A 6,167-nucleotide genomic window follows, 5' to 3' on the forward strand; every position below is an offset into this window, starting at 1 on the left:
AATTAAAAACTTATTTTATCTCGAAATTATTGGAACTACGAATTCCGGGAGCGTTTGATTAACACATCTTTGCACTTATACAAATGTTAACTTTATCCTTAATATTTAAGAAAAGAAGCGATTTTGTTATGTATTAATGAAAAATATTACCTCTATAATCCAGAAAATTCAGAGTAGAAATTTTCGAAAGCAAAACCAACTCACCAGTATTGTCAGTCCGTGCTCTGTCATGTGTACAGAGTTTAATTAAAGGCCGAGAGTGACCTAGAAAAATTTACACCCCTACAGCAATTAAGCATATAAGGCAAGAGGGGTAGGGCTTAGCACTGTTATCAGAGCAGCAGCAGAATTGATGTCTGTTTTAACACGTGCTCTGTAGCAGACGATATTTGTAGAGCAGGGAGCGGCACATGCATTATAACAACTATTGTAGATATGCATGTATAAACTTGAATAAAAACAAAACCAAAATAATAAAGTTAAAAATGAACAATATATTTATATATTAGGTAAATACACAAGTTAAAAGATATCAGAGAATATTTTCACACAATCTCATGCTTTCACATTGAATTTCAACTTAGCTTACAAAAATTAATCAACTTTCAGTCCAGCTTTCATTGTTTGATGTTTATGCTCAACATTAGTGCTTAGAATTAAAAAAAATCAATATTTGTATATGATGTAAACAAACTTTAAAAATTAATTCAAAATAATAGAAAATCATATCAGCATATTTTGTTTAGTGTGTCATTGCCTTGATGAAATTAATTCCAATGTTTTTAAACCTTTAATATAATACACAGTATCTCCCAGTTATTAATTGGTTTTGAACACTTTGAATCTATTCTATCTTATGCAGAGCAGCTATTTGTTTCTTCCAGATATTATCTCTGTATGTGTATGTTGGGGCTTTGTACACTTTTTTTACCTTGGAACTTCTGGTAGCATCGGGTCTTCTTTGGTTCCATACAGAGGTGTACTCTCTGTCTACAATCTCATTCCAGTGACAAACATCTACATGTAAATAGGATCTGGCTCTGTATGTCTGGTCTCCAAAAGCTATCCTTTTGTCTTGAAAAATGTTCATGGTGTTATTGAAGCTTTCCACATAGTATGTGTCTTTTGCTAAAACATAATCTTCAGGATGCTTGTACAATTTTGAGCTGACAATAACACTGCGTAATAGTTTTTCAGAAACTTTGTTAACCAAAACAACTCTGGAAAGTTAATAGTTTTTGTCCATTTTACATCTCGAAGAGGAATGGCAATCACTGTGGTTTCCTTTGCAGTGTTCCACTGTGTTCAATAAACGTTTCTTTAATTTCTCTGGGTCTTGATCACAGTTTTGCAATGCCCAATGACAGTGTGTTGCCACTGGCTCGATTTTGTCGTGAAGATGTTCTGACCAGGTTTTACATTTTGAATATGCTGGTCAGCTGGACACTTTTTTCATTTTTTCCTTTATTGGTTTAACACCATGCCAGGAATCATTTTGATTGAAAATGTTTTCTTTGTTTTTCACCAACTTATTAATTGACAAGTTTCGATCGTGAATATGTACATTTACATCTACACCTTGTTCATCAAGAAAGTCATAAATTCTTTCTGTTCCAATCTTTTCATGTCTTTGAGAGACGTGGTCATTTTGTTTGGTGACGTGTTCACATTTTATGACACGATGTGTTTTTTCGCCAATGGCAACAATGCTGGAGTCTTTTGCATTTTTTCTCCATCCGTGGCGAGCATCTGTCATAATAGTGATTCTATCATCTTCTTCACATCCTACTTCACCCCATAGTGCCAAGTCAATACTCTCTTTGTATTCTTCTTCAACATGCGGGTAGATTTTTTGTAAGCACTGCTCTCTGTTTTTTTTTTTTGTTTTTTTTTGTTTTTGTTTTTGGTTAATCACTCCAATGTTGGCCCCCTTGGAGAATCTCATGTAGTGCACTGGTAACATACCACTGCATGCAAATCACTGTGTGACTCTTCTGTTGACTAGGTACTCATTGTTGGGTACATAAGGGGAGGATGACCACAACAGGCTGTGAATTTTGTCTGTACCACAGTTAAATCTGACAGCAGCCACAAGTCATTTTTCGGTTACTTTCTTTAATACAAATCTCCCATTACAAACTTTTGCGTGATTTTCCACAACTGAACCAAACGTTTTAGTGAATCTTCAGCCGTCAGAAATATTCTTTGGTTTGAATCTTTTTCTGTACTTGGATATAGGTGTTGAAATCCATATTTTCATTGTTTGTCTCACCCTGTTTGTCCCTATGCTTTTCCAAGAATGCAGTAAGTGCATTTTCAATTATATCTCCATTGTTCACTGAATGATTTAGCTGCCTCACTAATATTTCCCTGACACTACTTAGTAATGATAATATTGAAGCCTTTCTTTGCTCATCCCCCGGAATAGATAACTTGAATGATTGTGGGCGTTTTTTAGAATCAGAATCCATGTTAGATTTTAGAAGGAAGAAAATACAAGGTAGTTATGGAGAATCAAATTTAATTTGGAGAATTCTGGGTACTGTCCATTTTTTTAAAGGAGGGTATGTAGGACATTATAGTATGCAATAGAACTGTAATTTTTCAAAGCATTTGTTAAATTCTGAATCCAAATTTTAAAAAAAGTTGTTCTAGGATTTACTCGTATTTGCAAATAACCAAAAGAATGAATAATTAATGATTAGAAATTATTTGATAGAGCTCAGTATCCCCATCCAGATCAAAAGTGATGCAGTCCTGATATTTGAAACTTTGGTGAATATAAGGCTTATCCATTCTGTCCCCCTTGAAATGGTTTCTGGGGAAAACATGGGAATTTCAGAAAAAGAAAATCCAAACACAATCATCTTTCAAATAATTTTTAAATGACATTTAACATTTAATATTTATTCATGTAATTCCTCCATCTTCCCATTCTGCTGAACGAGAGAAAGTGAAAAAAGCATGGCAAAATAAAAAATTTAAATTTTTTTTAATTTATTTACTAATTTATTGATTACTGTTAGTATATTTTTCCTGTATGTCCCCCTCGCATATAATTGTTTGGCATCTGCACTGGCTAAAGTTGCTAATGGGCATTAAATCAGAGTAACTTGACATTTCGCGCGAAAACTTTGACAGCAGTATCTGAAATCTAAAAATGGCAAGCAAGCGGCAGGTTTTAATGCTATTGAGTGATGATCAGTTAGAAAATATAAGAGGACAGTGTTTTTCATCATTTTGATTGGGATTTTGATTCTGCAGTAATTTCTGATAGTAACTCTTTAGTGAATGTTGAGACTCGGACTGATTCACCAGAACATGAAGAAGAAATAAATGACAACGATGAGTTCGTAAATGAACCTTTCAGAATTCAACAGGATCCTAATAGTTCAGAGTGTATATATTGTTTCTGTAGAACATGTATCACTGATGAAGTAAATAGGCAGATGTGGTGGGAAACTGACCCTCACCCAAAACATAGGAGAAACAGAAATTTACGTAAAGAAAAGTACAAAAGATTTTGGACTATGATGTATCATAGAGATATCTGGAATCACCCTAGATATGTTCAGAAAAAAAGAAGGGCATTAGAACAAGACCTAAGATACAGGAATTTAGTGTGGCATCGCAGAGACATAATGCCTGTGTAATCAAATGTGTGAGGGGCTGGTTTCCTAATCCTGACAACATTGGCCACCTGTGGGAGTAATATTACTGATTCAGAAGTTCAAGGTGATGACTGGGGCTGTTTTCCCGCATTTTTCTACCAATGTGCTCTGCCTGCGAGGCACAGAAAGGGTATTCATAATAACGTTAACAATAAGTCACAATAAAACAATAGAAGTTAATTATTATATTTTGAAAGTTTATAATTTATAGTTCTTATATAAATTTAATAGTTATGCCTTGGTTTACTAATTCAATATTTATTAAGATGGTCCTTTCTGTACCTTTCAAATGCTGAGCAGTTCAGAGTGCAATGAAACTAGACGAACAACATGTGTATTGAAGGATTATTCAGGAGACATTATACATGTAATATTACTGAGTTTTCAGTTTTGACATAATGTAATGAACACTTTGGAGTGAAAATATTTGTTTTGGATCAGAGGAATGAGTTATTTCAGGACTAACTCTGAGGATGGTTACCTAAACTGAGTTTTCTCTCACTCAGACTGAACAGTATTGTGATTGTGGGAATTATTTTTCTTCACAAACTATTCATATTAAATGGAACATGTTGAAATACAATGGATTTACTAATAAATGTGAGTAAATCTAAATATTTATTCCTTTTAACAGAAAATAACATGTACCAATACACATTATTGGTTCATTTTGGCGCCATCACTACAGAAACATGCCTATGCAATGTGAGTGAGTCAACATCCGGTGTAAACAATAACAAATAAAAATCACGCCCACAAACTGCCAATCTCTAGATTGAAATACAAAATCAGCCCTGCTTCAATTTTTTGAAGCCAAAATTAAAATTTTAAAAGTATTTATATGTAAACTAAATCTGACAAATAAATGCACAATGATGAGAGGAACTGACATAACAATTTTGAAATGATAATAAAATAGCTGAATCTTGATTTTTACAAAATAAGTGCTGCAATCTGAATGTGACCAGAAAATTCATATCCTCCACCATTTTCACCGATTGGTTGCTTTTATACCCAATTACTTGCATTTAACAAATTGAACACACCCGTGAAAGGTAAACTGTTTTTGTAAACAGGGCACGAGCTCTATTATTGTTGATGTTTAATATTCACCGGGTGTTCAATTGTTAAACTCTGCACACACCACTGAGCACGGACTTACAATACTGTGAGTGGGTTTTGCTTTCGAAATTTCTACTCTGAATTTTCTGGGTTATAGTTTTAATATTTTTCATTCATACACAACAAAATTACCACGTTTCTTAAGTATTAAGAATAAAATTAAAATATGTGAAAGCGCAAGGATGTGTCAATCCAACGCGTCCAGAAATTCGAAGTTTTAATAACTTCGAGATGAAATAAGATTTTTATTATATTTTAGTATGAAATGCTATAGCAACATATAAGTCATGAAATTATACAGAAAATTTGAGAAAATATTAACTTCAAATCTGTGTCCAAGCACCTTTAACAAAGTAATCTATCCAAAAAAAAAATAAAATAATAAAAAAATAACAAGGGCAAATCAAGGGCAGAGGATAGCATTTTGGCAGTATAAGATTAAACCCTGGGAAATTATTGCATTAAAAAAATTTCTCAAAGTAAGAGAAAGATTCTACCCTAGGATGCGTCCATATAAGTTTCAGCTTTTCTGGCCCAGTGGTTCTTGAGAAGAAGATTTTTAAATATTTTTTTCTATATATTTCAATGTAAAAGGGCTTGGCCCTTTATTTTAACAATTTAAGGTATTCAATGTATAATGAAGGGATTTTGAACAATTTTGAATCATTTAAAACTAGTCAAAAATGCATTGCTAGATAACGATGAAAGTGAAATGAACCAAATTCACATGACTGGTAACATATAAAAAACCGGTCATTTTGCACTTTAAAAGTTTTTGAAGAGTTATCTGCCCTTGATGCAAAGAAGAAAATTTTAATTTCGTCAAAATATCTGCGGTAAATGATTAATTTTATTTCATATTTTAATAAAGAGAGAGTGTATGCATATTTTCACCAAGTGCTTTTTATGACATTCAAATTAATTTTTACAATATCTTAATAACACATGCATTGCCCATAGACTTCAATGTAAAATTCAAGGTGCAATTAATTTGACAATAATCAAAATTTTGTAAATTTCTTTGGTGGAGTATTTTTATTTCATAACACCTTCAAAATGGTACCATAATTACAAATATAGGACCTTTCATGTATTAGATACAAAATATGGTCGTTATACATTGAATACCTTAAACTCTCCTTTACCAAAGGTTGCTTTGTACCTTGTTTGATTAAAATTGGCCCAGTGGTGCTTGAGAAGAAGTTGAAAATGTGAAAAGTATACAGACGGACGGATGACGGACAATAGGTAATCAGAAAAGCTCACTTGAGCTTTCAGCTCAGGTGAGCTAAAAAGAAGAAGCATATATGGTCACTGGCTAAGCTGTAATAAGATACGTATTATTTAATTTTTGAGCTGATCCGGAAGATCATA

This window comes from Saccostrea echinata, unplaced genomic scaffold (genome assembly GCF_033153115.1).
Source record: "Saccostrea echinata isolate AGI-Se365-2 ecotype Australia unplaced genomic scaffold, CSIRO_AGI_Sech_v1 ptg000002l, whole genome shotgun sequence".
NCBI lineage: Eukaryota > Metazoa > Mollusca > Bivalvia > Ostreida > Ostreidae > Saccostrea > Saccostrea echinata.